The following is an 11471-nucleotide window of genomic DNA, read 5'->3' on the forward strand; positions in this document are numbered from 1 at the left end:
AACGACACATCTTATTGACTTACTCAAAATAACATTCAGAATTCCATTAAGCAGAAAGAGATGCCCACAGAGCCATAACCACAGCATTTCACATTCACAGTGTTCATAAGATGGATGGAAAAGGAATTAGTGAAGAAAGGCTCATTTTCCATTACACACACAGACCACTGACTCCGAAAGGGATTGTGGTTTTACTGAGGGCAAAAAAAAAACATTTTATTGGACAAAAGCACTGCTGACTGACCACATACTGCAGTGTACACAACAGAAAACTCCGAGCTGCTTTAGTTGGTTATGGCAGCTACAGTATAAAGAGAAGAAATCATCCTAAAGTATTTAAAAATGTATTGCATTGGAAGGTACTTGGACATGAAGTGTGAAAATGCAAATATGCACTGAGTATACAAAACATTAAGAACACCTGCTCTTTCCATGGCATAGATTGACCAGGTGAATTAAGGTGAAAGCTATGATCCCTTATTGCTGTCCCTTGTTAAATACACTTAAATCAGTGTAGATTAAGGGGAGGAGTCAGGTTAAATAAGTATTTTCAAGCCTTGAGATAATTGAGACATGGATTGTGTGTGTCCCATTCAACAAGACAAAACATTTAAGTGCCATTGTATGGGGCATGGTAGTACGTGCCAGGCTCACCTGTTTATGTCAAGAACTGCAACACTGATGGGGTTTTCACACTCAACAGTTTTCCTTATGTATCAAGAATCGTCCGCCACCCAAAGGACATCCAGCCAACTTGACACAACTGTGGGAAGCATTGGAGTCAACATGGGCCAGCATCTCTGTGGAACGTTTTCGACACCTTGTATGTAAGAGTCCATACTCTGATGAAGGGGGTGCAACTCAATATTAGGAAGGTGTTCCTGATGTTTGGTATACTCAGTGTAAGTACCAATGACTTGCATTGGATTTGTGCCAGAAATGCTAAAACGTTACCATTTGAAACAGTGGCCAGGTAAACAAAACCAAAGCATGGACTGCTGTCATACCTAGTCCATAGGCTGCTTACAAGGTAAGGAAACCAATATGTCATTTTGTCATTTGGGTGAACTATCCCTTAAGTGCTAATGTAGGCTAGTTGAAGATCATTATCTTTTGATTTGTACCAAGACAGCAAATTATGTAGAGGTTTTGTTTTTACCTGTACAAATCCTTGTTCTGTCTACTGTACATGTATTTTCAATGTAAACTTTCCCCTTTTGCCTATCTTGTTCATTTGCCAAGAATGCCCTCTAGTGATGAAAGTTGATCATCACATAAAGTTGTAACTAAGGTTAGTAGTTTAAATATATATATATCTATATAAACAATATCCCAAGGTTTGGTGTAGAACAGTGGTTCCCAAACGTATTATAGTCCAGGATCCTTTCAAACATTCAACCTCCAGCTGCGTACCCTCTCTAGCACCAGGGTCAGCGCACTCTCAAACGTTGTTTTTTTGCCATCATTGTAAGCCTACATGAATTAAACATAAGAATGAGTGTGAGTTTTTGTCACAACTCGGCTCGTGGGAGGTGACAAAGAGCTCTTATAGGACCAGGGCACAAATAATAACATAATAATCATAAATCATCTTGCTCTTTATTTAGCCATCTTACATATTAAACCTTAGTTGGTCATCACAAATTGTGAATAACTCACCACAGGTTAATGAGAAGGGTGTGCTTGAAAAGATGCACATAAACTCTGCAATGTTGGGTTGTATTCGAGAGAGTCTTGTGAAGTGGGGCAAATCATTTCCCACACAGTCTGTGCCTGTATTTAGTTTTCATGCTAGTGAGGTCTGAGAATCCACTCTCACATAGGTACATGGTTGCAAAGGGCATCAGTGTCTTAACAGCTCGATTTGCCAAGGCAGGATACTCTGAGCGCAGCCCAATCCAGAAATCTAGCAGTGGCTTCTGATTAAATTGTTGCAATTACGCACCCAGGTCACTCAGGTGCTTCCCTATATCACATTTGACATTTTCCATAAGGTTGAGTTAATTTGCACACAAAACAAATCATACAATGATGGAAAGACGTGTGTGTTGTCCTTGTTAATGCAGACAGAGAAGAGCTCCAATTTAATCATAGCCTTGATTTTGTCCCGCATATTGAATATAGTTACGGAGAATCCCAGTAATCATAGATTCAGATCATTCAAGCAAGAAAAAACATCACCCAGATAGGCCCGTTGTATGAAAAACTTGTCATCATGCAAGCGGTCAGCCAAGTGAAAATTATGGTCAGTAAAGAAAACTTTAATCTCGTCTTGCAATTTTTAAAAAAATGTTTCAATTCTTTGCCCCTTGATAACCAGCTTATGTTGTAAAAGCATAATGCAGAAAATACATGAGAGTTCAGGGGCCTTGCTTCAACAACGTTAACCATTTTCACTGTAGTGTCCAAAACGTCTTTCAAGCTGTCAGGCATTTCCATGGCAGCAAGTGTCACGACTTCCGCCGAAGACTTTCTCCTTGTTCCGGCGGCGTTCGCCGTACGCGGTCGACGTCACCGGTCTTCTAGCCATCACCGATCCACCTTTCATTTTCCATTTGTTTTGTCTTTGTTTTCTACACAGCTGGTTTCATTCCCCAATTACATGTTCATGTATTTAACCCTCTGTTTCCCCCGTGTTTTTGTGCATGATTGTTTCTATGTTCATTCGGTACGTTCTGGCTGGTTTTTTCGACGGGTGCTGTTTAGACCCGTGCGTAATTGACTACCGTTTATTGTTGGTCAAGTGTATGTTTACCATGTGCCTTTATTTTGAGTAAAGTACGTTGCTCACTCATTCTGCTCTCCTGCGCCTGACTTCATATACCAGCTACACCCACCTTCTGACAGCAAGATCCTCTCGGGGGATGCTGCAGTGTACCCAAGTGGCGTCAGGAGCAACTGCTTGCACGCACGTTACTACTCCACTATGTCTCCCTGTCATGGCCTTTGTGCCATCAGTACAGATACCAACAGATCTTGATCACCAAAGTCCATTTGATGTCACAAAGCTGTCCAGTACTTTAAAAATATCCTCACCTGTTGTCCTGGATTCCAGTGGTTTGCAGAAGAGGGTGTATTCCTTATTTGGCGCTCTGCAATTTCACTGGATGTTGTCAAATCTATCCCACTAACCAGATTGGCGTGTGAAGGGATCACTAAGAGGTTAATTGACCCCCCATAAATGTAACGGACATATACCAGGAGCTGTGCCAGGCCCGCCACATCTGTTGACTCATCCAGCTGTAACGCATAGAATTCACTAGCTTGTATGCAAAGCAGTAATTGTTGCAAAACATCTTCTGCCATGTCACTGATGCCTCTTGAAACAGTGTTGTTTGATGAAGTCATTGTCTGTATAGTTTTTTGGGCCTTTCCCCCCAGTATTGCCCCAGCCATATCCGCGGCAGCAGGAAGAATTAAGTCCTCCACAATAGTATGGGGTTTGCCTGTCCTAGCCACTCAGTATCTCACCACATAAGACGCTTCTAGCCCCTTCTAATTAATGTTATCTGTTGCTTTTATACATGTCTTACTACTCGAAAGTCATCTTAATTCTCACTCAAAAACTCCTGTCGCTTATTTTTCAAATTGGCATGTTTCATTTCTAAATGTCTGCGCAAGAGTGAAGGTTTCATCGAGTTGTGAGATAGTACTTTTACACACATAACACACTGTGGCTGAGGAAAGGCACAACTCACAATATAAGTGAACCCCAAATCAATGCAGTTCTCATCATATTTGCACCTCTTCGATGGTCCAACACCCCTGTCTGTTCGGTGCTTTCCCAGGTAAGGGGGCAGTAGCTTTTCGTCTGCATCAGATTCACAACTGTCAGTGTCCATGCTAGCTGGGCTAGCAACAAATGTAGAATTACTGATGCTAGAATTGGATGTGCTCATGGAAGCAGAACAACGTGTGTCATTGACAGGTGCAGGTGTAGTACTGCTGGTAGTAGAGCAGGTATGTGTCTCTATGGACACGGGCCTTACTTTACCTTACCATTTATCAATTTTTGAGCAATCAGAATGAGCAGCAGGTTAGTAGAATTCCCGTGAGAGAGTAACGGTTAATGTGATTGGATGTAAATTATTTGACTAGGCTACCTGTATTTGACATTGTGTTGTTATTTCGCTGAACACTACTGTAGATGGTTTAATTATATTTTTGGCAGTGAAACAAGGCTACTCAGGCGAGAAAAACAACTCACCCAAATGCATAGCCCCGTTGGAAAATCTAAATGGACTGTTATTTGGTGTACCCCCCGACAGCATAAGCGTGTACCCCAGTTTGGGAATAGCCGGTGTAGAAGATGTTCAATCGGGGAGATTGTTGCTTTTACAAGGTTTACATGTGATACTGGTAACACTTTACCTAACGCCTGCAGATATAATGCTCTATAACTTATTTTAAGCATCTACTATATGAGCCTTTATAATTGAGGCTTTAGGTTAAAGTGTTACTGTGATGATATTTGTGGGTGACTTTTCAACCCACATTTAGTCAGTATCAATAGCATAGTGTGAAAATAGAAAACTGAAAATAGAAATTCTATTGGAAGTGATACACAATCAATAGGTAGGTGCCATTGGGTTTGACAGTCCCAGCAGACTCCTAATTTGATGTGCATGATGTAACTCTATGCTACTGTAGGCCACTGTGTTTATCGGTTACATATTGACTGTGTTGGTATAGTCCTCTATGATGTGGAGGCCTCCCCTTGATCGGAAGTTCACAGACCCTAAAACACAGCTGGCCTTTTCAACAAGAAGGACCAATCACAACTTCTTTACTAGAATCCACACCCACAAAAGTATTATGTATATGTACTGTATGTGACCAAATCTGTGGCCTTGTGGTTACTTAGGCACACTGAGACTGGAAGCATTTTAGGAATTACAGTTGAAGTCGGAAGTTTACATACACCTTAGCCAAATATATTTAAACTCAGTTCTTCACAATTCCTGACATTTAATCCAATTAAAAATTCCCTGTCTTAGGTAAGTTAGGATCACCACTTTATTTTAAGAACGTGAAATGTCAGAATAATAGTAGAGAGAATTATTTCTTTCAGCTTTTATTTCTTTCATCACATTCCCAGTGGGTCAGACGTTTACATACACTCAATTAGTATTTGGTAGCATTGCCTTTAAATTGATTAACTTGGGTCAAACGTTTCGGGTAGCCTTCCACAAGCTTCCCACAATAATTTGGGTGAATTTTGGCCCATTCCTCCTGACAGAGCTGGTGTAACTGAGTCAGGTTTGTAGGCCTCCTTGCTCACACACGCTTTTTCAGTTCTGCCCACACATTTTCTATAGGATTGAGGTCAGGGCTTTGTGATGGCCACTCCAGTACCTTGACTTTGTTGTCCTTAAGTCATTTTACCACAACTTTGGAATATGCTTGGGGTCATTGTCCATTTGGAAGACCCATTTGCGACCAAGCTTTAACTTCATGACTAATGTCTTGAGATGTTGCTTCAATATATCCAAATAATTTTCCTACCTCATGATGCCATCTATTTTGTGAAGTGCACCAGTCCGTCCTACAGCAATGTACCCCCACAACATGATGCTGCCACCCCCGTGCTTCACGTTTAGGATGGTGTTATTCAGCTTGCAAGCCTCCTCTTTTTTCCTCCAAACATAATGATGGTCATTATGGCCAAACAGTTCTATTTTTGTTTTATCAGACCAGAGCACATTTCTACAAAAAGTACGATCTTTGTCCCCATGTGCAGTTGCAAACCATAGTCTGGCTTTTTTATGGCGGTTTTGGAGCAGTGGCTTCTTCCTTGCGACCCGCCTTTCAGGTTATGTCGATATAGGACTAATTTTACTGTGGATAAAGATACTTTTGTGCCTGTTTCCTCCAGCATCTTCACAAGGTCCTTTGCTGTTGTTCTGGGATTGATTTGCACTTTTCACACCAAAGTACGTGCATCTCTAAGAGACAGAATGTGTCTCCTTCCGGAGCGGTATGACGGCTACGCGGTCCCATGGTGTTTATACAAGTGTACTATTGTTTGTACAGATGAACGTGGTACCTTCAGGCATTTGGAAATTGCTCTCAAGGATGAACCAGACAATTATTTTTCTGAGGTCTTGGCTGATTTCTTTTGATTTTCCCATGATGTCAAGCAGAGGCACTGACTGAGTTTGAAGGTAGGCCTTGAAATACATCCAAAGGTACACCTCCAATTGACTCAAATTATGTCAATTACCCTAACAGAAGCTTCTAAAGCCATGACATCATTTACTAGAATTTTCCATTCTGTTTAAAGGCACAGTCAAATTAGTGTATGTAAACTTCTGACCCACTGGAATTGTGATACAGTGAATTATAAGTGAAATAATCTGTCTGTAAACAATTGTTGGAAAAATTACTTGTGTCATATACAAAATAGATGTCCTAACCGACTTGCCAAAACTATAGTTTGTTAACAAGAAATTTGTGGAGTGGTTGAAAAATAAGTTTTAATGACTCCAACTTAAGTGTATGTAAACTTCTGACTTCAACTGTAGATATAAAGTGCTGTAAGTAAACTCAACAAAAAAAGAAACGTCCCTTTTTCAGGACCCTGTCTTTCAAAGATAATTCGTAAAAATCAAATAACTTCACAGATCTTCATTGTAAAGGGTTTAAACATTGTTTCCCATGCTTGTTCAATGAACCATAAACAATTCATGAACACGCACTTGTGGAAAGGTCGTTAAGGCACTAACAGCTTACAGAGAGTAGGCAATTGAGGTCACAGTTATGAAAACTTAGGACACTAAAGAGGCCTCTCTACTGACTCTGAAAAACACCAAAAGAATGATGCCCAGGGTCCCTGCTCATCTGCGTGAACGTGCCTTAGGCATGCTGCACGGAGGCATGAGGACTACAGTGCCTGTACTGTGAGATGCATAAGTCAGCGCTACAGTGGCAGACAACACCTGCAAAGGATTGGTACATCCGGACATCACACCTGCGGGACAGGTACAGAATGGCAACAACAACTGCCCGAGTTACACCATCAACGCACAATCCCTTCATCAGTGCTCAGACATTCCGCAATAGGCTGAGAAGCTGGATTGAGGGCTTATAAGCCTGTTGTAAGGCAGGTCCTCACCAGACATCACCAGCAACAATGTCGCTTATGGGCACAAACCCACAATCTCTGGACGAGACAGGACTGGCAAAAAGTGCTCTTCACGGACGAGTCGCGGTTTTGTCTCACAAGCGGTGATGGTCGGATTCACATTTATCGTCAAAGGAATGAGCATTACACCGAGGCCTGTACTCTGGATGGGATCAATTTGGAGGTGGAGGGTCCGTCATGGTCTGAGGCGGTGTGTCACAGCTTCATCGGACTGAGCTTGTTGTCATTGCAGGCAATCTTAATGCTGTGCGTTAGAGGGAAGACATCCTCCTTCCTCGTGTGGTACCCTTCCTGCAGGCTCATCCTGACATGACCCTCCAGCATGACAATGCCACCAACCATACTGCTCGTTCTGTGTGTGATTTCCTGCAAGACAGGAATGTCAGTATTATGCCATGGCCAGCGAAGAGCCCGGATCTCAATCCCATTGAGCACATCTGGGACCTGTTGGATCGGAGGCTGGGTGCTAGGGCCATTCCCCCCCAGAAATGTTCGGGAACTTGCAGGTGCCTTTGTGGAAGAGTGGGGTAACATCTCACAGCAAGAACTGTCAAATCTGGTGCAGTCCATGAAGAAGAGATGCACTGCAGTACTTAATGCAGACTGTTACTTTTGATTTTTCCCCCCCTTTGTTCAGGGACACATTATTCCATTTCTGTTAGTCACATGTCTGTGGAACTTGTTAAGTTTATATGTCTGTTGTTGAATCTTGATGTGTTCATGCAAATATTTACACATGTAAAGTTTGCTGAAAATAAACTCAGTTGACAGTGAGAGGATGTTTCTTTTTTTGCTGAGTTTATATGTCAAGGATCAAATACATGTAATATTCACCTGTCTCTGTGTACCCTTTCCATTTTCCTCACACGTTTGCAAAGACAATAACAAATAAAATCTGTTTGTCCTCTCATATTGAATAAGCTATTTGGTATTACCAAGATTTCAAGTCAGTCAATAGAGTCAATGTCCGTGTGATTCTGAGCCTTATAGTGTCATTGCCTACTCTTAAATAAATCTCCCTGTGTTGATTGTCAAGTCATCCCTAAAGCCATCATCCACTGTGAATAAGATATGCGTTGTCTCAGGGACAATGATGATGTTGTATTTGACCCTGAAAGTTTGACTATGACATTTTGAGTTATGAGTCGCTATTCATGAGTGATGAATAAGAACCACATGGTTCCATTGCACCAGGCAAGCTCAATAAAGCTTAATAAATAATCCCTGTGCAGTGGTTTAAAGATGAACTTACCCATAAAATGCTTTTGGGAAACCGGGCCCTGGGCTCTTTTGCGGGACAGAAATGTTCTCCTGAGTGTTTGTTTGAGCCTGCATGGAGTGCCAGCTAGGCAGGGTTTTTCACTTTTGGGACCATTCCAATGCACCAGACAAAAGCTCAATTTACTGTTTGAGCATATAATAATAATATATTTAATTTGCGAGTAAAATACATGTCGGATAAAAAATGTCACGACAGGCCTGATGGCTTTGGTTTGGTTACCATGAGCCAACAAACAAGCAATATGTGTCTACTGTAGATCATCTGGTAAAACTGTTTGACTAGTTGATTGTAAAATTCCCCTGTACACTCATATAGCATGCCAATTTCCTGGCCACATACAGTTAAAGGAAAACAACTAGTTATCAACTGTCAAACTTACTGAATCTTTAGGCCCAGTGCAGTCAAAATTCCGATGAAACTAACACTGTAACCGCGTGAATAACACTGTAAATGTGATCAGTGTTATTTCCTAATAGTTGCTGGTTGATAATACAGTCTACGCAGGACATTCTAATCAGCAGGTTTACATTGACGGGAGATTCGGCTTTCAATGGTGACATCGCCATACGGTAAATTAGTTAATAGACCAATAACAAAGAGTTCAAAACCTCTCTGACAATAACCGCAATAACAGCAAGTTTTCAGTTTCCCCCTCCCCATTTAGACCACTCCCAGACAGTCATAGAAAAATTCTTGCTTGAGAAATAGTTTATCTAAAAAGCTGTTTTTCCAATTTGGATGGAAATCTATTAAACATCAAATACATATTAGAGTTTAAAGATCAATTGGTCAAATCAGGTTTTCCTCAACGAGACAATTTTGAAGCCTAATTGAGTGTTTACAGAATGCAAGACCACAATTAGCTATGCAAAATGGCTACACTGTATAGTTGTGACGCTTTACAAATTTTGGCAAAATTCCACCCTGATTGGGGAGAGTAGCTGCTCCTGCATCACCACCCTTAGCGGAGCTGCCAACAGGTTACTGTTTCTACCTTAGGTTACTGCATCACTATGAGAATTTTTGAGTATCCTTTGGTTGGTCAGATGCTGCTTGAGTAAGACCTGTTTGGTCGAAATGCGTTGCAGTAATATAATATGGCCATCTGGTCCTACTTGTATACTGTATATTTTTGTAAATAGTTCACAGCATCACACTCGTTGCCTTTTTGTATTTTTTGTATTCCTTTGGTTCCACAGTCAAAAGACGACAACAACCAAAAGACTGTTGACAACCAAGGCAACCATTACTTTTAATGCCTGTCCTGTTATTTTTGCGGTGCAACTACATAGGACATCCATTTTGCATAGCCAATTGCGCTTGATTTTTTGGGGGTTCTTACGTAGACTATTAAAAAGCATGATCTGACACACACCCAAAAATGTTTGTGGAGGTGCTGACTAAGGAAGAGTAAACTGTATAAAAATAAAGTCACACACTACCCAGCTAGCACATTTGGATCTTTGGAAGTTGTGGGAACGTTTGTTTTTGGTTTCACATTGTTCTGAGAACAGAAGTGAAAATTACACCTGTTCTTGGAACATTTATTTTTAGGGTGCAGGGAGATTCTGAGAACGTTTTTATCTGGTTCCTTAAAAGTTTTCCTGAGAGGTTTTATTAATGCTCTGAGAATGTAAATGATATGTTATTTTGAGGGTTTTGAATAACTTCCTTAAACCTTACACTGAGATGTTTCAAGCACAGATAGGACACATGGAAAGAATTTGCTTAGGCAGTAATCATGCAAACACATTTATTTTTTATTGTGGCACGGCATCAGTGAGATTAGAAGCTATGATATTATGTTCTCTATCCATGGAATTAGTCAAGCTCTAAGAAATATATGGTTCTCAGAACGTTGTGTGCTAGCTGGGATATCACCACTACTATACATGTAGCAGTATCAGCTGTATCAGTAGGAATGATTACCCGATTTTGTAGGATAGATGCACAAGTAGAAAGGAATGTCCGCAACTCTGATATGCTTCCATGGTGAATTAATCAGACACACCAAAAATATGTCACGGTGATCTCAGAATGAAATGTTGACCATACATTCTCAGTCATTGGGGAGGGCTGCCATTAAAATATTTACATTGCTTACATTTCCAACCTTAGTTATACATCAGTGAACTTTTCTCGGGTAAAAAAATAGCTTAAACAAAATATTGCAAAACTATAGGACAATGTAGGATCTTAATTACACCTGTATTGTCGTAGCAAAATTATCCGGCAGCAACAGGATTTTAACATTTTGTCAATGTTTCTTGATCTGTGGTTAGGCTATTAGCTGGTCAAAATGAGGATCCATGAAAAGTGCAACAATGTTAATATAACTGTTTTAGTGTGGGTTGTCATTGAATTTATGTACATCTTGAAGCTCATCTGCATTTCCTGTGGCGCAGGACATTCCTCAGCAACAAAATAGTGATACAATTAAGATCCTACACCTGTAGGACATGTTACACAATCAATATAATGTGTAAACTGGGTCATCAGAAGTTTACAACCCAGCCTCATTAGTAACTCTTTCACTGAGAGAGACAAACAGACCCTTCATTACCTGCAACTCTCCAAACTTGAATGATATGAATGTCTATACAAAGGAAGAAAATAAACTCAAATCAGATATAACATGTTATGCACAGATGTTGTTGATAATAGTGCACACTGTTCCAAGTGCAAATATATTTTGGTACTTTGGCCCCACCATTGAGAACCAACAACAATTTATTTGGGAATCCATGTTGATTCACCAACTGGGATACTGAAGTGGACATTTTGGTACAGCCATTTGATGGTGGCTGCTGGTACCAGGCTGGCACACCAATGTGTTTTGAACTGAACATTCCAATTGATTGCATCACACATAGCTGCTCACTCAGTTCTTTTGTTTAGAATTTCAGAATAGAACACTGACATAACTGAAATAACTGACTCCAGTCATTTCAAACAAAGCCTACAATCAAAGGGTTAAGCTCTTTTGTAAACTGGACTCGTGGATGCTGCAGCCATATTTACAGAAGCAAATTCAGTTGAGACTAA

Source organism: Oncorhynchus tshawytscha, linkage group LG10 (genome assembly GCF_018296145.1).
Source record: "Oncorhynchus tshawytscha isolate Ot180627B linkage group LG10, Otsh_v2.0, whole genome shotgun sequence".
NCBI lineage: Eukaryota > Metazoa > Chordata > Actinopteri > Salmoniformes > Salmonidae > Oncorhynchus > Oncorhynchus tshawytscha.